Genomic DNA, 24,143 nt, shown 5'->3' with positions numbered 1-24,143 from the left:
CAAACCACAAAAATAATTAGTAGCTAGAGCTCATGGATTTCATTCATGAAATCTTTTGAGCAAAACACATATTCTCAACTAAATACAGAGGAGTGTAGCTTAGCAATAAAGGTTAACTGCCTGAAATTCTGATATGATCAGTGCCATATGTCATTTAGATTTCTAGAATGTCTCCTAATACTAAGTGCTGAGTTTCATTTCTTTCTTTTTTTGTCTTTTTGTCTCCTACTTTTTTGTATTTCAGCACATCCCATAACAGAGTGAAATGTATTTCAATACATTTCAGTTACCATTCTTTCACATTTTGTCCCAAGCATGCACATTTTTTTTTCCTTGGAGGAAATGCCTTTGGGAAGAGATATATTAAAAACTTACTAATCTCTAAATCAGATGGCATTGATTGGACTTTCTTGATGTATATTAGTTAAATTTGCACTAATATATATGTATACTTACAATGTTATAAAAGATGTCATCATCACTGTAGCTTATAAATGTCACAAATAGTTTAATTTCTTAAAAAGAATATCCATGTTCATATAATCAGTTAAAAAATAAATATCAAAGTGCTACTAACTTGTCTCTGTATAATTTATGCAAACTTCCATTTGCAAGAAGTTGGTCTTCTTTGTCCAATACTTGAAACTTAGTTCAACAAGTATTCTTAGAATACCTTATGAAGGGAATGTAAAGACAAAAAGAAAAATAACTATCACAAAGTTTAATGAGGCCCTAAACTCTATACAAAAGCTTTGTTATTAAGATTCAGAAGATAGAGAAAGCATATCCAGTTAGGGTAGTAGAAAAGTTTCATTTAAGATGAATTTTGCAGGATGCACTGAAAATTGACATGTAGAAATAGAGACATTTCACAAACAGGGAAAACATTAGAGGGGCGAAACCATAGTAAATGGTCAGCAACATTATGTGGTAAAGTTTTGGGAATAGATTATTGGAAGTACATTGGGACCACCTTGTTTCAGATTATGAATGCTGGAGTTAGAAATGTGTAACAGTTGAGAAGGATCTGGGAAAGCATTGAAAATGTTTGTTTTATTTACAAAAATGAAGAAATGTTTTCCAACTGTATTTTGGTACAATTATTCTGCAAGTAATGGATAAAGCTGATTGACAAAGGCTCCAAATGAAGGAGCCAGTAGGCAAGCTAAGGCAGTAGTTCAGTCAAGAGATAAAGTGCACATGAAATAGAGTGGTTGAGGTGGGATTGGAAGGAGGGGATGTAATTGAGAAAATGGGGGTTGTAGAAACTAAAGGATCTGACAATGGATTGGCTGTAGGAGATGATAAAAAGGGAGAAATAAAATGATTCATGAGTCCAGGAAAATAGTGGACTCATGAACAAGAAGAAAAGAAAGAAAGCTAGAGGGGAGGCTTGGAGGAGGCATACTGAAGGATTAATTTCTGTTTTCAACAAGTACTAGGCTTACATAGATATGGTAGACCTACTAGCAAAACTATTTCAAACAACTAACCATCCTTAAAGAAGGACACTTCAGTAAGGGAATAAAAAGTTACAGTTAAATATTTTTGTGGTTGAATGATCTTTTGAAAATTTGATGGTTTTTACTGATAATTCTGGCCAAGAAAATGAATTGGGTTAGAGAGTGAAACTTCTCAAGTAAAGCTCAATGCTGACTTCCAGGAACTGTACTTTATGCTTTGACAGAGTCTGTTTTAATGGAATGCCTAGATAGATTTATATTTTAACAAAATGTAATGAAATTGCTTAAGCCTTCATTATCTGAACAGAACTGTGATTCATGTTGGCAACTCACTAAGAGTTAGAAGACAGGAAAATAGCAACCAGGACGAAGGCTATTTAATTTTTCAGTTTATAGTATGAGAATGTACAGATAATAATGATGATAACTTCTTTTAAAGCCAACTAGCTAATAAGGCAGAGTCTGGAATCGGATTATTGGGTTTAAATTTCTAGCTCTGTCATTTATTATGTGTGACCTTGGGCAATTTTTAGTTAACCTCCCTGAATCTCAGTTTCTTTATCTGTACAATGAAAATAACAGTAGTAACTACCTCATATGTGGTACTGTTACAATTAAATGAGATAATACATGTAAAGCAAGCATCAATAACACTCTAGAAACATTTGGTTCTAGATGTGAATGTAGGTGCTAGTGCTATGCATGTTTCTCTATACAGATTTTATGTCCTGAGAAGGAACTAATAAATTTCCATCAGTTCCATAGGATACAGAAAAACCCAGTTAGCATGGTCTTCATGTTACTGTTGCCAGGCAGCTGCATCTGGGGAGGTCTCTCCCTGCACACTAGGTGAAGCACTGGGAGAAACCTCAACCTGGATGGGGGAGGGTTCTTGTCTCCGAACAAGGAAGAATTCTCCAGCAGGTCAGAAGAGTGTAGGTAAGGAAGGAATTCATTAGAGCAAGAGCAGCAGGGAAGGGCAGCTGCCTGGCAGGCAGCAGAGAACAGGGAATTGCAGAGAAAGAGGGAAAGTTCTCTGCCTAGGGCAGATTCCATTGCCGACTCCTGAAGCTAGGGTCACCTGGCATCCTGTGTCCACATGGATCTACACAGCATGAGGACTAGCCCCTACTACTCCGGTTTTGGGGAGCCACGGAGCACAGGATGGAGTGATATTATGTTCTGAGAACTTCCCAAAGAAAGGAGATTTTCAAGCAGGCTAATAAGAGCAGTTTACACAGCTGCAGTTTTGTCTGGGTCATCCAGGCAATGGAAACATGCAGACCCAAATCTGAGCTCTTAGCAGCCCCTAGCTACTTATTATGAGTAAAGCAGAAATGAGTGAAGACTTGGAAATAAAACCAAATAGCGAAGAGACATAAAGCAAATATCTGAGAAGTGAGAAAGCTTTATTTGAAAGTACACCCGTAAAGAAAGGAAAGTGTGGTGCCCTCAGAGAGGAGGTGTGTTGAAAGTTTGGGGATTCTGTCTTTTAAGGATTTTAAGAAGGGGGAAAAGGGCAGAGGGGAGGTTGTTGGGCGTAGGCTTGATTTATGGTCTCAAGATGTTTATGTCTGATGAGACACCATGTTTCCTCTCTTCTGTTATCACTCCTCCGCTAATTATGCTAAATAAACCCAACACAAGGAATTTATTTACCTGTTCTTCTCCACGGTGGTGGTTATACTCAAGCAGTGAGGCCATACCAGTTAAGACTGCTTGCCCTGCCTTAAGATTGGGTGGGTTATTGTCTGATTACCAGAGAATATGTTAGGAATCTTAATTCTCAACTCTCTGCATTTTAAAATGGAATCTTTGCCTTAAGATGGGTCACTCCTGTTCTTTCAATACTGTTTATACTTTAACATTTTTCATCATAGCCAGGAAAAGTTAATCATGTTGCTTGTCCCATGTTCTTGCCCTACTTCATTATACCTCACATGCCACTGCATGCTCTGACTTGGGCTGAAGTGACTCTTTGCTCTACATTAATGAACAATAACCAGTAACATTAAACACTCACTATATGCCAGGAACTGTCTTAAGAACTTTACATGAATTAAGTCAATATCAAAGCAACTTTATAAGGTAAGGTTCATATATCAGAAGAATAAACAGAAGCACAAAGAAGTTAAGTAATTTTTCTAATATTAAGCAGTAAAGAATAGAGCCAGAATTTCAACCCTGGCAGTGTTTCTGACTCTAGAGCCAATACTGTTAATCACCATGCTCCACTGTTTCTCACTAAGAATTTATAAAATCTATTGAATTATCACAGAAGATTACAGGGCATGTTTAACCAATTCAGAAGAATGAATGGCTTAAGATATTTGCCTATTAGTAAAAAATAACCTGAAAGCAGATGCTTTTTATCATGTTTAAGTTTTATAAATTCATTGCAGCAAGGCCTGTATTTCTAAACACTATAAGGATCTAACTTAAATTGTTATATGAACTTGAAATATAGTGACAATTTATGTGTACAATGACTGCTTATCTGAAACTGGTTTACTAAACCCTTCTTTGCAAGCTTTATAATACAAAGCTTCTTAACATCTCTTTTAAATGCAAGATGTATTTACTTTGAAGACCCAAATAGATCTTGTTAAATTGCCTTATAGGAAGAGAAGTTCTTTAGGTAAATCCATGAGTTGATGATGCTCCCTCTAAGTGCTCTACATTTCCTTGCATGTAGTTTAAATTCAATCTCTAGCAATTCCAAATCTGAGGTGCATTGTAATCACATTTCTTTAAAAATCTGAAATGTTTCAACCCAGCAATTACTCAGATTTAAAAAGGGTTTATTGTAATGCTAATCTTTGAATCTGCTCCTTTTCTACATCAACAATGCTTGAGATTATAATGAAGAAAATGAATAAAGAGCTAACTCTTGGTTTTCACTTGCCAAGAAAAGACATTTCCCTTGGTTTATATCTTAAGTCTTACAACACCTTGGCTGTGAGTTTACTTGGAGCTATGGAGGTGTTATTAAACCTAATTTTCTCAAGCGTATCCAAGTACAGAAATGTAGGCTACATATACCATTGTATTTGCATTTCCTTTCCCTTAGTCCTCTTTTTAGTCCTGTCTGGCTTATAACATCAAGGGAAAAAAATTAGACTATCAAGGACTTTTGGAGACCATATTTTAGACTCTGGTATCTGTCATTTATATATTCCCTCTATTAATAGAACAGGGAGATGTGATGACTGCCCTTGCACTGTTCACCATGTAACTTATTCACTATGTAAGAATTTGTACTCCATGTAAGAATTTGTTCGTTATGCATCAGAAGATTGGAGACTGACGAAAATTGGGCTTGGGGTGGATTAATGATTGTGCATTGAGTATTGACCCCCCTATACAGAGATTTGTTGTGGTTAACAACTATTTGATCAATAAATATGAGAGATGCCCTCACTATATATATATATATATATATATATATATATATATATATATATATATATATATATATATATATATATAAACACACTTCCAATTGTAAAATAAATAAGTAACCGGGATGTAATGTATAGCATAAGGAATATAGTCAAAATATTGTAACAACTTGGTATGGTGATACCTGGTACCTAGAAATATCATGTATATAAATGTTGAGTCGCTGTGTTGTACACCTGAAAAAAAAAAAAAAAATAGAACAGGGAGGTTAACTAAATGTACCTTGGTGTTAACTATGTTTTTTAATAAGTGCAGCATTAGGAAGTAATAGCTATTGGAATCTACAAGAGCTAGTTGTTATTAATCAAACTGAACACTGGATGGCAGTCCTCACTAATAATGTAAAAAAATGCTATTGATAAAATGGGAACAGTGGATTCAAAATAACACCTTAGGCTGCCTAAGTATCTTGCCAATTTTAACAGCTAAAAAATCAGCAAAAAAGAACTTAGAAAGCTGGTGACAGAATCATAATGTTAAAAATAGTGAGCTTGCTTGGTGTCATCATGAATATGTGAAACATGTTTTCGTTGATTTGACAATATTATGCACCACAACCAGTTTTAGAAGTTTTTCTCTAGTTTATAAATACTCAGTCTTAGACCACATACTAATTCACCTTCTTTATCATCATCTAAAACCCAGTCTTAGCTGAAGATACAGTCAGTATTATGGGCTGAGTTCTTTCTGTTCGGTTCTTGTCCCAGCCACAAGAAAGAATTGAAAGTCAGAGCGAAGTTTTATTTGCATATACTCCAAGGGAGGAGTGGGCCAGAGTCAAGGTAGACAAAGGCTCTGAACTTATAGGGGAAGATCTACTTATCACCACCTGGCTGGGAGGCACTTCCTTTGATTGACAGGGTGAGGTCATTTCATTGACAGCTTGAGTTCTACACCTATTCCTCTTGGTGCACATGTCTTTTCCCAGAATGTACACAGAAAAGCCCGTTGGTTGGGAGGGCAAAACCACAGTTTTAATGAGATTATGAAGAGGTGTGGTTTGGGTGGTTCTTAGTTTTGTTCAATTGCACCTAGGCAAGAAGTTATCTCCCTGCAAAGCCTTTGTTGTCTTCATGTGGGATCCCCTACCTGGGAAGTTTGGGCAGTTTTTTCCTTGAACCTTATCTTCCCTTCCCTGGCTGTTCATGTCTATCTTTCTACCTAACAGCCAACATGATTATAGTTTAAGGTGAATTTGTCTCAAGGAGAACTTTTAAATTTACTTGATCTCATCTGCCAAAAGTCACCCTGGTGGTTTCTTTCCTGCTTCCCTAATCATCTTCCAACTTTGTAACCAAGGTCTCTTACATGGAAAAAGATATATTAGTATATTTGGTTTTTATTTCTGGAAGGAATGTTCACATTGAAATGTCTCAGATATTTCTATGCTTGTTCATTGTACAGTGCTGGCTCATGGAGTAAAACTGATCAGAAGTTGAATCCCAACTCTGCCACTTACAAACTGGGTGGGCACATTATTTCATCTCTCTGGTCCTCAGTTTCCTAAGCTGTAAAATGGATGGATCTATGAAATGATACCTTCTCATAGCTTTGACATAAATTTGAAAATGAAATTACACATACATAGTGCTTCAGATGATATTAGGCAGATAGCATGGACTCAGTGAATATTAGATACTATGATATCATTATCATCATTATCAGCTTTACTAATACTACATATTCCTCTTTCCTGAAGATTTTGTTAAATGGTCTTTTAGATAAACAGCTAACCAAAGGTATCTGTTACTGGTTTAAATTCTTAATTAAATCACAGTAACTATTAAATTTAGAGACAATAACTAAGAAAACAAGGCATTGGTAATAAGGAAGAAATCATATATATTTCTCCCTCCATATATTGTTAACTAACTCCCTGAGTCTGCCTATCTATTTTGGAATGATGAAATATTGTCATATTTCTGAAGAGCACATTCTTTCCTTAAATGAGGTCAGTTTCTGCTACTTCTGCTAAAATTCTTGTTATTTAGGGAGGCAGTGAGATAAAATACAGTTTTGTATTTCTCACTGGTGGGGCCTTCTGGCTTACAGAAGAGAAGTATGGTAATTTCTCATTTACAGATTCAGTTAATATCTAATTCAACTTATATAGAAAGAGAAAAAAGTCTTAGGGCTTCTATGAACCATGTTACACAAAGTTAGTAATAGCCTCCATATTTTTTCTGCTTAGAGGTGAAGTTAAAGTTACCAGAATTGTATAAACACATCAAAACACTCCTCTGACTCAACGTTCTTATTGGCTCCCTAATAAGAGAAAATATTTGCTTCATGCTATGAAGTATTTTGTGTCAATAAGTGAATTTAAGTGATTGTTGTGAAATCCTGAAGAAAAAAAAGAAATTACATATATGAAAGAGAGATCTCTCTTAACTAATCTCCCTTGGTTAAGTAAGGATTGCAGACACTCAAAAACACATTTTTTGTCCTAAAATGCAAAATTGGAAATTAATACCCCTGTCTCCAGGTTCGTGAGGAATTCATATATACACACATTCACATACATTCATATATATATATACATACATAATAAGTATATTTCATAAAGAAAAACATACATTAGCACAAGCATATAAAAGTATGTGGTAATTACATGGCTGAGTTAGAAAAAATGAAAAAGTCCTGATTTAAATTTTATTAAAGTTCTAGAAAGATTATTTTTTAATACAGTTTAGGGAATTGAGGGGCACATTCAGATCCTTTACCAAAACAATAGAAAAAATAGATGCTTGAAATATATAATTACAATGCAAGCCAGTTTTCAATGTCTGCTTTGCATAAGGTAAAGCTGACTTAGTACTTGTCTAAAAGTAGTTTATTTTTGAACAAGAACAGCTCTAAAAAATTAGCAAATGCTAAATTGAAATATGAAAATCATGAAAAATTCCACGTGAGATTTGGTAAGGAAACTGTTACGAAATGATTCTCGTTTCTTCCATAAGCACCCCCTTCCAATACAATCACACATATGCAGTAAAGCAAATAAAGGACCCAGATACTTTGCCCTTGCCAATCTATGCTAAATATGCAAGCAGTTGTTTCCAAATGTTTATACCCTTTTTCAACTTTATGGATATTGTTAGGCTGCAGGCATCAGGGGAAGGGGTGAGCCTGATGGACAAACTCAGGCTTCACCAAACGAGGCAAAGAGACCAACAGATTCCGGTCTGAAAACATTCCAGAGCCTGATCGGATAACCCTCCCAACTAGAGCCCTTCCCCCAAGCTAAAGGATTAGTGGTAACTTTCCAGTACCTGGCTAAAGGCCAATGAGAGACCCCCACGTACCTTAGACGAGCCAATCCTTGCGCCAATGTACACCTTTGCTCTCCCTCCCCCTGCCTTCTTTAAAAACTTGCTGCCTGCCCTGCTGGGTGTGACTTCCCTGGCCTGGGTTTCAGACCACGGAACATCACCCAGGGGTGGCATTCAAATAAACTACCTGGCCCTTTGTTGCCTCTCTTAGCCTGCTTACTTCGGTCGGAATTTATTGGAATGAACTTATGCAAATTAACATACTGCCATGAAATATAAAAATAGTCACTGAGAGTTTTTAAATTCTGGAGGGATCAGGTAGAGAGAAAGATAAAGTTTCAATTCTGCTTATAAAGGCAGTCATTTACTAAACTGTTGTCAGCTTAAGAGAAAAAGCTTAAAACACTTTATCAACAACATTTGAAACAAAAAGCCACAAAATCATCTTCCTTAGTTTACTTAATCCTATGTAACTAATACCTGTTCTGCTGAAATCTAGTTTTTTACTAGTTTAGGAGTAATAAATAGTGAGTATAGATGACAAAAGATTTACAAATGACAACGGTTAAAGATCTGATGAGAGCTTACTGTAAGACCATTGACACAAGGAAATTCTGATATTTCTGTAACACAAAACATTCAGTAACAAAGTTTAGCATTATTCTTTTTGACAGTGCTTTCTAGGTAATTAAGCAGGTAATTATATATCAGATATGAGAGAATGTTTTCAAATTTTCATTTCTGTTAGAAATGGGGTTACCATACTTCCTTTTTTCTCAGGATGGTACTTGTTTATAACCTAAAAACTTTAAATAGCTCAAACTTTCACTCTTAAAGTGTCTTGCATTAGTTTATGCAATACATTGTATGGTCATAGTAAGTAGATTGTTAAAGAAATGGGTATCACCCAAAACAAAATTTCTCAGCAGTGATAATTCTTTCAGGAGAAAAACAAGCCTACATATTATTTTCCTATCCTATAGACTTCAGAAGTTGGTGTTGATGGGAGTCATCCTGCTATGTGGCTCTCACTAAACTGGACTTCTGTGTAGGAAAAAGTTTTAATGTGCTGGATCCTTAAATAAAAGTGGAATGAACACAAGGTACCTTCCATTTAGCTCGGATGTATATCAGACAGTTCCTCAGAAAGATTCCTTAAATATAGAATTACCATATGGCCCATCAATTCCACTCCTGGGTATATAATCAAAAGAACTGCAAACAGGTTTTCAGAAAAAATATATATACACAAATGTTTGAAAGAACGTTTTTCATAATAGTCAAAAGGTAGAAACAATCCAAATATCCATCAAGTGATTGATGGATAAACAAAATCTGGTATATTCTTACAATGGAATATTATTTGGCAATAAAAACAAATGAAACCATGATACATGCTACAATACAGATGAATCTTGAAATATTATGCTGAATGAAAGAAGCCATTCAGGAATATGCTAAATGTTGTTTAACACCATTTATATGAAATATTTTGGAAAGGCAAATTCATAGACAGAAAGTAGACTAGTGGTTGCCAGTGATGAAGGAAGGGGAGGGGAATTAGAGGGCTACTGCTAATAGGTAAGGTGTTTCTTTTTGAGATAAAGAAATGTTTCAATATTATTATTTTTTATTGAGGTACATACAGTGAAATGCACAAATCTTAGTGTACAGCTCAATGAATTTTGACATGTGTATACATACACTCATGTAACCATCACCCAGATCAACATATCAAATATTCTCACTAATTCTTTCCCCTTCACCTATCCCCTGACCACCTTTGCCCATAGCAACCACCAGTCTGTTCTCTGTGTCTATAAATCTATTTCTGTTGTTTGTTTAGCTTTTAAATTTCACATATAAGTGAAATCATATGGTATTTGTTCTTCTCTGTCTGACTTATTTCAGTTAGCATAATACCCTCTAGATAGATCCATGTTGTCATAAATGGCAAAAGTTTATTCTTTTCTATGGCTGAATTATATATATATATATATACCACATCTTTTTATTCATTCAACTATCAATGGGCATAAAGTTTGTTTCCATACCTTGGCTGTTTTAAATACTGCTGTGATAAATATAGGGGTGCATATACCTGTAGCTCTGAGGGAAAGGATGTTCCCTAGTATAAATCACCTATGAAACCAATGAAACCAAAATAAGTCAAGGGAAAGAGTAGGTTAGGAAAAAGGTTCTTTATTACTCACAGCTTGTTCGAATTCACTATCTAGGCCTGGCCCCATCCATCTTCTCTGGTTGCAGCTCTTGCTCTGCCCATATGGCATACTTTCTACTTCCCTCCTGCCCTTTCCTGGAGGAAACCCACGGGGGAGAGGGGGTGTCCCTGGCAAATGCAGGTGCCAGACCAATTACACACCAGGAATGGAGGAAAGGGGAGAATGGCCAACCTCTCTCCACTCATTGCCCTGGAGGCTGCAGCAGTAAACACCTATTGATACGTAAATGCCTAAGGCCCAGCAAGAGATTCTGGAAATTTTGCAATTTACTCCACAATATCTTTTTGAATTAGTGATTTTGTTTTCTTCCGGTAAACTCCCAGAAATGGAATTGCTGGGTAGTATGGTATTTCTATGTTTAGTTTTCTGAGAAACCTCCACACTGCTTTCTATAGTGGTTGCACTAATTTACAATCCTACAGACAGTGTATAAGGGTTCCCTTTTCTCCACATCCTCACCAACATGTTTTATTTCCTGTCTTGTTGATAATAGCCACTCCGAATAGTGTGAAGTGGTATCTCATTATAGTTTGGATTCACATTTCCCTGGTGGTTAGTGATTTGAGCATCTCTTCATGTGTCTATTCGCTATCTGTATATCCTAAAAATGTCTATTTAGGTCCTCTGCCCATTTTTTAACCATATTATTTGTTTTTTTGATGTTGAGTTTGGTGTTAAGAATTAGATAGTGGTAATGTTTACTTAACTTTGTGAATGCACAAAACACTACTGAATTGTACACTTTAGAAGAGTGAATTTTATGTGTATGAATTATAGCTCAAAAACAAAATATAGGACAGTCAGAAATTCTAGAAGAACTACTTTGGAAACATTCTTACTTCCCTAAATTGATATTATCTTTAAGAATGTCTGAATGCTTGTATTCAGGGTAGTTAGGAAGAGCATAGTTGAGGAGACAGCATCCACACTTGGGCAAGGCAAAAGCCAATCAGTACAGTACTCTTCAAGAATAAAGAAGCAGAGTAGTTAGAACCTAGACAAAGAATAATAAAGGGAGAAGATCTCAATTTGGACTGAAATCCATGTGGAATGTATCAACCAGGGATATAGGCAATATCTACAGGCAATGGCTATAGCATATCTAAAATATTTAATGATCTCATTAAGAATTTTCTGTTGCACCTCATGACTATGTGAGCCAAACTGACAAAAAGTTGTGTCATGGCTGATCTCCCGACATTTTGCCAAGTCCTAACATTTCTCTTCTTGATTTAACATATTACAGGTGTGCTTAGACTTCCAATAGATAGAGTGAGATGAAAAATCAGAACACAAGTGTTAACACAGCAATAATCTAGAAATTTGCTATCAATGGGCATTAACAATTTGACCAATAACTATGACCCACACAATGCCATTCCCTACTACCTATTGTTTAGTTAAAAAAAAATCACATATTCAGTGGCTTAAAATAACACACATATTTCCTCACAGTTTCTGTAGCATGGAGTCTGGGTAGGACCAAGCTGTGCCTCTACTTAGGGTCTCATAAGACTAAAAATCAAGGTGTCCAGGGCTGCATTTTCATCTGGAGCCTCAACCAGGGGAGAATATGTTTCCAAGATCATTCATATTGTTGGCATTTTCATTTTCTTGCATCTATACAAGCTTATTCCTGGGTATTATCTTAAAGCCACTCTCAGATCTTAGAGTTTATTCCATGTAAGCCTCCTGAAATGGTTATTTTCCCAAAGCTAGGAAGGGAAAAATCTCTGTAGAGTAAGTCTGCTAGCAAAACAGAATCTTTTGAACTTAAATAACCACAAAGTGGCATGTCATCCCTTTTGTCATATTCTAAAGGTTGTAATCAAGTTATAGATACTGACCACACTCAGGAGAGAGGATTACACAAAGGTGTGAACACCAAGAGGCAGGAGTCATAGAGCCACCTTAGAGTCTGTTCACCTAAAAATGGTGACTGCTTTTTAAGTAATTGTAATTATAATTTTTGAAACATTAACTGAAACATCTTGCTGTTTTATATTCCTTGAAATAATAAATACAAGTTTATATGTATTCTTTATTCCACCTCCCCACTGTGACCAAATAGTGACAACCTTATAACATGCTAGAAACATTTTCTTCCTCTTCTGTATCACAAGTTTATCCTGACTCTACCTTTAGCTTTTCTCAGAACATTATTAGCATGTGGAGTCTATTTTGGAGTTGTGCAACTTAAGCAAGATGTAGGAAGATGCCCAATGGAAACAACAAAAATGATTAAAAGGATTGGAAATAAATTCTGCAAGGAAAAGATTGCAGCTGCTTATTTCAGGAAAGAATGCTAACACCAAAGGGTAGCCTTTTTAACAATATCCCCACACATGTTGAGTGATTAATTTTTATCTTGTGATGATAAAGTCGCAAATGGACTTAAATTCCTTTTATTCAATGTGTGTGTGCATGCATGTGTGTGTGTGTAGGGGAATAAATATACTATATTGGGGAAAATGACTAATGTTTCATAGATGCTGTACATTTTTCAATGACCTGTTGGATTTCTGTTAGGTACAGTCCTTAAAAGCACTGAAAAGGCCTATGACTATCACTTTTGTTCTGAAGATTACATGAAAGGAACATCCTGATTAGCTGAAAGGTATATCAACCTCTTCTAAACATCCAAGAAAACAGAGCAGCTTTATTGCCATGTGTTAGTTGGTATTAGTTCCCTGAGTTTTTGGAGTACACTAATAGTATCTTAAGTTTTCAGACTTACATGGTTTTCAATATACATGTTAAATGGAATTATTGCCAAACGTATTGCCCAAAATGGAACATTTCTGAGAGTGAAAAGAGATTCAGTTAATCATAATGGTAGGATAACATGCAAAAAGTACAACTACCACAGGAAATCCAGGATACTTATTCATTATAATTAAAATCATATCCCTTGCTTAGAATAATTAAGAGAAGGACTAGGGAGAAAGGATTAGTTTTGTTCCAGTCCCTGACAAGCTATATCAGAAGCTCTTTGTGTGTGGACTGCAGGTCTTGGACTTTGCTTGTACCTATAGCATTTAAATGAGTACAACAGGATAATAACTAGATCATAGTAATAATGACAAGTACTTTCTATAGGTCAGGAACGAGTACAACAGGTTAAGAACTGGATCATAGTAATAATGACAAGTACTTCCTATAGGTCAGGCACTGTTCTGAGCACTTTACAAGTATTAATGTATTTAAAACACTCCACAGTCTTGTGAAGTACTAATATTATCACCTGCATCATAAAACAAGGAAACTGAAAAACAAAAATGCTAAGTAACTTGTCCAAGCTTCCACAGAGCTGGGATTCAAACTCTCATCTCTTCTCTCACTTCTATTCTCGCATCATCCATCCCTACTTCTCCCTCTCTCTTTCCTTCTCTTTCTGCTTTCCTCTTTTCCTCCTTCCCTTCTCCCCTCCCTCTCTTGTATCTCTTCTTTCTCTTTTATTTCTCTCCCCTTCTCTTATTTAATCTATGTTTTTTTCCATGGCATTTTTAAATAAAGTTCTAGTACTTTTTTAAAAAGGGTATGCAAGCCACATCATTTAATGTTTTTCTAGTTCTTAAATAATTCAACAAATATTGATTAGTGCCTATTGTGTGCAAGAAACTATTCTAAAATGTAGTACAATATAAAAAAATGAGGATGAACAGGAGAGTCCCTGGGTACAGGAGTGTATAGTTTAATATAAGAATAAAACAACATTAAAATCACTAGGAAATAAGATAAAGTATAATGTCATAAGAGACAGTTCATCCTTACAGAGATTTTCCTCACAGCTGAACTCTTGGAGTATGCCCAGTTAAAATTATGAATGGTGTCTATTTGTATTAGTTCCTACAAAGCAAAGACTTATCTAAGTTGCTCTTCGTTCCTTAGGGAATAGTAGTTAAGTTCATTCTTCTCTCTACACTTCTCACCCTGGACAACATTTTCTGATTCACCCAGTATTTATTGAATGTCTACTCTATGTCAGGCATAATGCTGGGATTCAAAACACCTAACTATTTGAAATGATGTGTTTGCTTGTCTTGCACTCCCACTAGACCAGTTCTTACCCAGTGATCCATAGATGCATGTTGGGAGGGTGAGCATGTCATGAAACCTCCTGAGATGGTGTACAACGTTTTATGTATCTGAACAAGTGTTCTTCTGCTGGACAGAGGTTCAATAGCCTTCACCCTATTTTCAAAGCAGCTATGTGCCACAAGAAGTACATCTACCATACTTTGAATTTTGAACAGTTCACTAAGATCACAAACCCTTAATTCAACCAGACTGACTACGAAATGTACAATACATGGCAAATGATATAACTATTCAATCTGGGTCTCCTCCCAGGATTAATGTGAGGATTAAATTAATTGACTTTTGTTAACCACTTAATATATTTCCAGGTCTTTAGTATATTCTCTGTAAACTTTAAGGAAAAATGCAGTGTTTTCACACAGTCAACTCCAAATCATTTTAAATAGGTAATGTAAGCAATTCTTTAAGACAGGGTTCTCAACCTCAGCACTACTGACACTTTGGAGAGGATAATTCTTCATTGGGATCTGTCCTGTGTGCTGTAGGATGTTTACCAGCATTGCTGGGCACTACCTACTAGATACCAATAGTGTACCCTTCCCAATCATACAACCAAATATGTCTCCAGACACTACCAAATGTTCCCTGGGGGACAGAGTTACTCCCTTTGCCACTGAGAACAACTGATCTAAATGGACAGAATTGATTAACAGGTTATAATTGTTCTTATCAGTTTCATATTTCCCAATCAGAGGCACCATATTGATCCAGCAGGTGAATGACCACTCTGTGGAGGAGACCATCTAGTGATTTTGATTGATAAGCTTTTTCTGCTCAACTTCTCCACTCAATTTCACCTAGATGATAATCATCCTCCAGCAGCTCAGGCATGGTAAAGATTGGTAAGATAAGGCACTCACCAATCTGTAGACCTCTTGAAATGCCTCTATTAGTTCAAAGCAGATCTAGACATTCGCTAAACAAAAACATTGTTTCCTGGCAAGGACAAACCAAAAAGACATTAAAACAAACAAGCAAACAAACAAACAAAAGCAACAAAATGACCTCTATCTCAGAAACATGATTCTGAGGCAAAGTCAAAAGAACTTTCATATCTAACCACATATTTCAACAAAGGAAGTATGCTAAAAATTCTTTAATCTCTCACTTTATGAAGGGAATTGCCAAAATGCTTTGATGAAATGTAAAAATGCTTTGGAAGTCTTGATAATACTGAAACATGGAAAAAACCTGAAATTGTATATCCCTAAAATTTTACCCAAAGGCTACCAGTAGGGTAGCTGGGTATATGAATATATAATCATAGGTACTGAAATGCAATTTTATAATTTGGCCATGATTTTGCATGCAGTAAAAAATAGCTTCTCTTCAGTTTCTCTTGTCAACATAGCCAGGGCACACATGCTATTTTATTCTGAGATCTTATAAATACAGTAGGACTTTTTTTTTTGGTATCATTAATCTACAATTACATGAAGAACATTATGTTTACTAGAATACCCCCTTCACCAAGTCCCCCCCACATACCCCATTAGTCACTGTCCATCAGCGTAGTAAGATGCTATAAAATCACTACTTGTCTTCTCTGTGTTGCACAGTCCTCCCCGTGCCCCCCCTACATTATACATGTTAATCGTAATGCCCCCTTTCTTCTTCCCCTCCTTATCCCTCCCTTCCCACCCATCCTCCCCAGTCCCTTTCCCTTTGGTAACTGTTAGTCCATTCTTGGGTTCTGTGATTCTGCTGTTGTTTTGTTCCTTCAGTTTTTCCTTTGTTCTTATATTCCACATATGAGTAAAATCATTTGGTACTTGTCTTTCTCCGCCTGGCTTATTTCACTGAGCATAATACCCTCTAGCTTCATCCATGTTGTTGCAACAGTAGGACTTTTGTATTTAAGATGTTTGTTTAAAAACCTACTGGGTACATTTTTTATTCTCATAGAATTTTCACCACCCCTTGATTTATATGATAAAAGATTCCATTAACAAGATAGATATGTTTAGCCCACAGTTAAGCTGTGTGCCTTCAAAATGTAGTGTTTCTGTGTGAAGAATCCTTAATGATTAGAATTTCAAGGTCACAGTACAAAAGAGTAATTTGGGGAAGAAAATTATTCTAGTTTTTGTCAAAGCTTCACTTATTCACTGCCATAAAATGCATTTTCATAGTTCATCATTAATCTTTATTGGTTGGAGCAAACTGCCAGAAGATTTTGTGTCAGATGCTATGCTCTTCATCTGAGGATTTAAAGAAGAAAATACAGGAAAGTTGCTGCAATTGATGTTTATGATTGGACTGAGTTATGAACATAAAGTATGTTGTTTTCATATGTCTTCAAAACATATCAAAAATTAAAAATTATTTAAAGTAAGCTTTATTGTATTCCTAGTCCATATGAAATATATGAGCTTAAACACAAAATCAGTCATGCTTCTTTGAGTAATATATGTTTATCATGAATATGGGCAAGCATGGGTAGAACGCCTATAGGAAATAAATGTTTTCTGAGTGTAAAAATCATTGTGACTGTGACATGTGCAAAATCATTCCATATATTAAGTTAAATTCTTATGACCTGTAGCATATTAGAACCAGAGTTGGCATTTCAGATTATACTTAGAAAATGTCCACCTTAAAACACTATGGAGGAAAATAGATCATTTTGCTCCTGTGAAATATGGCAACTGTTCATATTTAGTCATATAGAGATTTCCCAAATTTATCAACTCAGGGATGTGCAAACAATTTTAAACTGAGAGCTAGGACATTTTATTTTACAGTTTTTCAATTCTGCTCTCTCCTTTGTGGTGTTTACTTTTAACATACAATCAGGCAACTACCATCACGAAATCTGGATAAATCTAAATAATGACAATCATTTAGATGAAAACCTGTAACATCTAATACAAAATTAATTTTCTGCATAATATATATATATGCTTGTGTGTGCATATCTGAATAGTGAAAATCATATCCAAAGAATGTCAGACTTGAAAGGTTCTTTAGAGAACATATAGGCCAACCCTCCCACTTTGCAGGTGGAGAAACTGAGGCCCAGGGAAGGGTAAAAATTTACCAGTGTGAAAAAAATAATGGTATACCCTAACTTTTGACCTGATATTATGCAGAAGTAGCCCACACAAAGTGACAAAGAAGTGAAGGAGAAAGTACTGACACAGCAATACTATTGAGAATTTTAAGCTGGGTATTTTAAAGTGAAGCCACAAGAAAAATTGGAGAGGGTGGGTTTGTTTTCTGTGGCATTTTTACTTTGTTTTCCTGATACAAGCCTATCTGATCCACCCACTGGGGTTTCCAAGGTCTACAGAGATAAGTACAAAATGAGAATAAGAATTTTAAACTTCATGACAAAAGGATGCAGCTAAAGGAGCAATAGATCATAGCATAGCACTTCTTAATGCACAGAACTTGTAGGAAAAGTTTAACAGAGGTACATGACAGAAAGCATCAGAAAAGTAGAAAGGAGAAAGAGAAGAAACACTGATATTATAAAGATAAATAGCACGTGCTACAAACCCAAGTAATAAAACAACTAGCTACGCTTTAGATACTTGAAGACAGAAACAGAGCCATTTACAATTATTGAAAGTATGAGCAGAGACATTGCAAGGGACAGTAATTATCAAGCTTAGTGGACTCAGATAACTATGATTCAAAAATAGAATTGTCAAAATCAAGAGAGAAAAAAAATAGTTCTGACTTGGGTGGGCTCTTAGTGTCATCTGGGCACTGAGCTAGTTCCCATGCAGGAATCAACACTCCATGACTGCCTCATCTGTGCTCCTTTCTATTCTACTTGGTAGAGACATGTGTGTTCATCAAGAAATTGGCTCGCATGATTATGGAAGCTGGCAAGTCCAAAATCTAAAGGGTGTGTCAACAGGCTACAGACCCAAATGTACTGAAAGCTGGCAGGTCAGAGACCTAGGAGAGCAATGTTCCAGTTCCAGTCTGAAGGCAATCTCCTGTAGATCCAGAAACAACCAATGTTGCAGATGAAGTCTGAAATCAGTTTCCTGAAGAATTCTTTCCTGCTCTGTGAAAGCTGGTCTTTTTGTTTTAATAAGGCCTTCAAATATTTGGATGAGCCCCACCTACATTATGGAGGACACTATGCTTTACTCAAATCTCCACAATTTATATGTTACTCTCATCCTAAATACCCTCTCAGGAACACCCAGAATAATGCTTGACCAAATATCTGGGCAACCTGTGGCCCAGTCATGTTGACACATACAATTAACTATTTCACTAGGGTTATGAGGAGGACAGAACTGTTTCAAAATAATTGCCTGCATAGATCTGTGACTTTAGATTGTGATTAACCTCTGTTTACTCCACTCTAAAGCATGATAACCAAACTAAACTCCCTCTTAAAGCTCATGTGAGCAATGCCCAGATCCCCTCAATAGCTAAAGCTAAAAGCTTAAAGGAAGGAGAATGGATTTTTTTTTAACTTGAAAAATAACAATCAATCTTATTTATGGAAATTTAGAGCTGAAATAAGCCTGATGAGGCACAAAGACTTAATGTAATAAATACAGAGCTCTAAATTTTGCTCCGTTAGCAGCTTTCCACATTGAACAGTAATTGCTAATCTGATTTTGCTAGTATTGCTATGATTTGCCTGAGATACTTGATTTAGCCGTAAAGCAGTTGCCTTTTTCTCTGGTACTGTCTGCCCTGTGGCTGTCTGTGGGTTTTTCTCAACTGCAGGATTAAACCATTTGAGCTGGGCTTACACAAAATGCCAATTGTCAACAAATTCCTTTTACTGCTTTCTCCGTTTTTTTCATTTGTGAAACAGGTATTTGTATGCATTCTCATAAAGCTATTATTTAATGACTGCATAGATATATGTAACTTGTAAGAATACATTTGTGATATATTTTATTAAAAAATGGATGGACTGAAAACATAAACATATGCAATTTTGTTTTTAGAAATAGAATTTTAACCACATTTTGAAAACCAAATTTTTTCTTAAGGGAGATATCCATTCTTTGTTTAGACATTAGATCTTCAGTGTCTTTTGCCTAGAAAAACCTTTTATACCTATAATTCTATTGTTTGTAAGCACTGAATAAACTTTTGTTACAAATTAAAATTTGTTTAGTCATTGAATAAAATTAAATGTACTGAAATTTCAAATTTTATCCTTTGACACTAAAAGTGATTTTATGATATATTTTTGGTATTTCAGTTACAAAACCAACTTGGAGACTATCTAAATGGATTTTACCTAATATAGGCTTCCATATATAACATAGTCTTGGTTAACAACACTTTGATATAATAGTTAAGTGCTGCATTAACAAGTCTCTTTCTAAGTGTAGGACATTGAAAACATCTGATAACATAATGAAAATATAATGCAAATTGGCTGCACAGTGAAGTTGAAAAATCTTGCAAAAGATACAAAAATCATGAAAGTTATGCTGGAAAACCACAGAATCTTATTGTGAAACTATTGACAAATGAGGACAAATGAGGTTCTGGCTGACTTAGAGAGAACTCTACAAAGATATGATACAATAGTTCCTGCAAAAAATGTGTTTCCACTTCACAGGATTAGGAGAGCTCCTTGGGAAAATTGACGTACCATCAAACACTTCTGAAAGAATGTATTCCTTCTGATCTTCTTTGTCTGAAAGTGAAATGAAGGTAAAAGGTGAAAAATACTAGGTTATCAGACAATTTTGTAAGAAACATTATACTAAAAATAAAATCAAAAGCCTAATTTTGTCAAAGGAAACATTATTATTTTTGTGAATGAAATTTTGTTGTATTTTTAAAAAATTCATTTAAATAGAGTTTTAATATAATTGGCTGTCATTCTGATGACACATATCAGCTGATTTTCAACCCTAGGTATAGGGTATATAGGAGAAAGGGGAAGCTTGAAATAGTACTTCCACATTCCCTCAAAAGAGATTATCAATTACAACCCATTTCTTGTGTCTGAAAAGGCTAATTAGATTTAACATTCTTCACTATTGTCATAAATGAAGAAAACAGAGACACCATTACAAGCCAGATATTGCTAGTGAAAGAGAACATTCTAAACTTTGAGTTTTATGTGCTTTGGCAAATTTAGAACCAGATCTTGGATATAATTTCAACTAATAACCCTCTGTATCATCCACTGAAAATGTCTCCTTAAAAATGCTGGCCATGTATGCTTAAATTATTTAAAAATGACATGTTGCAAAGTGCAAAATATCATGATTTTAATTTGTTTCTGACATTTTTTCAAGTGTGCTTATATGAGATACTTAAAAATGACTAGAGTAGATTGGAGCCAAGACGGCAGTGTGAGTAGGGCAGCAGAAATCTCCTCCCAAAACCATATATATTTCTGAAAATGCAACAAATACAACGATTCCTAAAAGACAGACCAGAAGATACAGCACAAGAGCCAGGCTACATCTACATCTGCAAGAACTCAGCACCTCACAAAGGGGGTAAGATTCAAGCTGTGGCCTGGCGGGACCCAAGCACCCCCCCTCCACCCCAGCTCCCCAGCAGAAGGAGAGGAGTCTGAGTGGGGAGGGAGATGGAGCCCAGGACTATTAAATACCCAGCCCTAGTCATCTGCACTGGGAGCGCAGACACACAGTGCATGGTGTGCTGGATATTAGGGAAACAGAACAGCAAAAACTGTGAGCTGGTCGCCGCAGCTGGCACCCCTGGTATAAAAGAAAAGTGAGTGCCTTTTGAAAGTCTTAAAGGGAATTGGGCCTTACAGCTGGATGAAAGCATCCCAGCACTCTCATCTCAGCAGCTAGGAATCCTGGGGAACTCTGGGTGCCCTAACCCCCTGAGCAACAGTGTGCCTCTGAAGCCCCTCATGGTGAAAAGCAGCCTCCCACTTCATTCTACTTCCGGTGTGGCCCCGCCATAGCAGGGCAGCAGCCTGAGAGACCACGACCACAGCAGCTATGCAGAGCCTCCTCTGCAGCCGCCCGGACCAGACTCACAGGCCACATCAGCATGCAGCTGCCCAGCACAAGCTGCTACAGGTCACTGTTCTTGCAGGAAAGGAAGGCGATCACCAAGCAAGAAGGGACTTTGTTCTCACAGCTGACACATGCACGAAATGCTCACGACTACATCTATCACCATGAAAAGGCAGAAAATTTCATTCAGACAAAAATAACACAGACAAACATAGGCAAAAATCTCATGGACATAAACATGAGTGACTTCATCATGAAAATATCTCCCCGGGCAAGGGAAACAAAAGCAAAAATGAACAAGGGGGACTATATCAAGCTAAAAAGCTTCTGTACAGCAAAGGAGACCATCAATAGAACAAAAAGGTATCCGACAGTATGGGAGAACATATTCAAAAATGACAGATCCGATAAAGGATTGACATCCAAAATATATAAAGAGATCACACGCCTCAACAAACAAAAAGCAAATAGTCCAATTAAAAAATGGGCAGAGGAGCTGAATAGACAGTTCTCTAAAGAAGAAATCCAGATGGACAACAGGCACATGAAAAGATGCTCCACATCACTGATCATCAGAGAAATGCAAATTAAAACTACAAAGAGATATCACCTCACACCAGTAAGGATCTCCATCATCGAAAAGACAAACAACAAATGTTGACGAGGTTGTGGAGAAAGGGGAACCCTCCTACACTGCTGGTGGGAATGTAAACTAGTTCAACCATTGTGGGAAACAGTATGGAGGTTCCTCAGAATGCTCAAAATAGAAATACCATTTGACCCAGGAATTCCACTTCTAGAAATTTACCCTAAGAATGCAGCACTCCAGTTTGAAAAAGACAGATGCACCCCTATGTTTATCGCTGCACTGTTTACAATAGCCAAGATATGGAAGCAACCTAAATGTCCATCAGTAGATGAATGCATAAAGAAGATGTGGTACATATACACAATGGAGTATTATGCAGCCATAAGAAAAAAACAGATCCTATCATTTGCAACAACATGGACGGAGCTAAAGGGTATTATGCTCAGTCAAATAAGCCAAGAGGAGAAGGAGAAGTACCAAATGATTTCACTCATATGTGGAGTATAAGAACAAAGGAAAACTGAAGGAACAAAACAGCAGCAGAATCACAGAACCCAAGAATGGACTAACAGTTACCAAAGGGAAAGGGACTGGGGAGGATGGGTGGGAAGGGTGGGATAAGGGCGGGGAAAAAGAAAGAGGGCATTACGATTAGCATGTTTAGTGTGTGGTGGGCACGGGGAGGGCTGCACAACACAGAGAAGACAAGTAGTGATTTTACAGCATCTTACTATGCAGATGGACAGTGACTGTGAAGGGGTAGGTGGGGGGGACTCGGTGAAGAGGGAAACCTAGTAAACATAATGTTCTTTCTGTAATTGTAGATAAATGATACCAAAATAAAAAAAAAATAACACAGACAAATCCCAAGGAGGAGCCTAGAGAGATAGATTTAGCAAATCTTCCTGAAAAAGAATTCAAAATAAAGATCATAAACATGCTGATGGAGCTGCAGAGAAATATGCAAGACCTAATGGATAAAGTTGGGAGGGAGAACACAGAAATAAAACAATCATCTCTGGAAGGATTTAAGAGAAGAATGGATGAGACGCAAGAGGCCATTAATGGAATAGAAATCAGAGAACAGGAACACAGAGAAGCTGAGGCAGAGAGAGATAAAAGGATCTCCAGGAATGAAAGAGTATTAAGAGAACTGTGTGACCAATCCAAATGGAACAATATTCACATTATAGGGGTACCAGAAGAAGAAAAGAGAGAAAAAGGGATAGAAAGTGTCCTTGAAGAAATAATTGCTGAAAACTTCCCCAAACTGGGGGAAGAAATAGTCTCTCAGACCATGGAAGCACACAGAACTCCCAACACAAGGGACCCAAGGAGGACAACACCAAGACACATAATAATTAAAATGGCAAATATCAAGGACAAGGACAGAGCATTAAAGGGAGCCAGAGAGAGAAAAAAGGTCACCTACAAAGTAAAACCCATCAGGCTATCATCAGACTTCTCAACAGAAAACGTACAGGCCAGAAGAGAATGGCATGATATATTTAATGCAGTGAAACAGAAGAGCCTTGAACCAAGGATACAGTATCAAGCATGATTATCATTTAAATAGAAGGAGGGATTAAACATTTCCCAGAAAAACAAAAGTTAAGGGAATTTGTCTCCCACAAACCACCTCTACAGTGTATCTTAGATGGACTGCACTAGATGGAAGGACTCCTAAGGCAAAATAGAAGTCACCAGAGAAAATAAAATCCCAGCAAACAAAGGAGACCAACCAAATACTAATGAAAGGCAAAAAATAAAATCAACTACCTACAAAAGCAGTTAAAGGAAACATAAAAGAGCACAGAATAAAACACCAACATATAAAGAATGGAGGAGGAGGAATAAGAAGGGAGAGAAATAAAGAATTACCAGACAGTGTTTATAATAGCTCAATAAGCGAGTTAAGTTAGACAATTCAATAGCAAAGAAGCTACCCTTGAAAATTTGGTAACCATGAATCTAAAGCCTGCAATGGCAATAAGTACATATATTTCAATAATCACCCTAAATGCAAATGGACTGAATGCACCAATCAAAAGACACAGACTAATAGAATG

At 36.4% G+C, this 24,143-nt stretch overlaps 1 long non-coding RNA gene across 1 annotated transcript in view; it reads left to right on the top strand.

The window, feature by feature from the left end:
• The window catches only part of LOC118929488 (uncharacterized), a 31,359-nt gene extending 11,757 nt beyond the window's left edge, over nt 1-19,602 (top strand). The window contains exon 5 of the long non-coding RNA XR_005031592.2: nt 18,330-19,602. This is a non-coding gene — a long non-coding RNA (uncharacterized LOC118929488). The remainder of the gene's footprint in view (nt 1-18,329) is intronic.
• Nucleotides 19,603-24,143: the final 4,541 nt, after the last annotated feature.

This window comes from Manis pentadactyla, chromosome X (genome assembly GCF_030020395.1).
Source record: "Manis pentadactyla isolate mManPen7 chromosome X, mManPen7.hap1, whole genome shotgun sequence".
Lineage (NCBI taxonomy): Eukaryota > Metazoa > Chordata > Mammalia > Pholidota > Manidae > Manis > Manis pentadactyla.
Note: the sequence above shows the minus strand (reverse complement) of the source record. Positions and strands in the feature narration are given on the sequence as shown.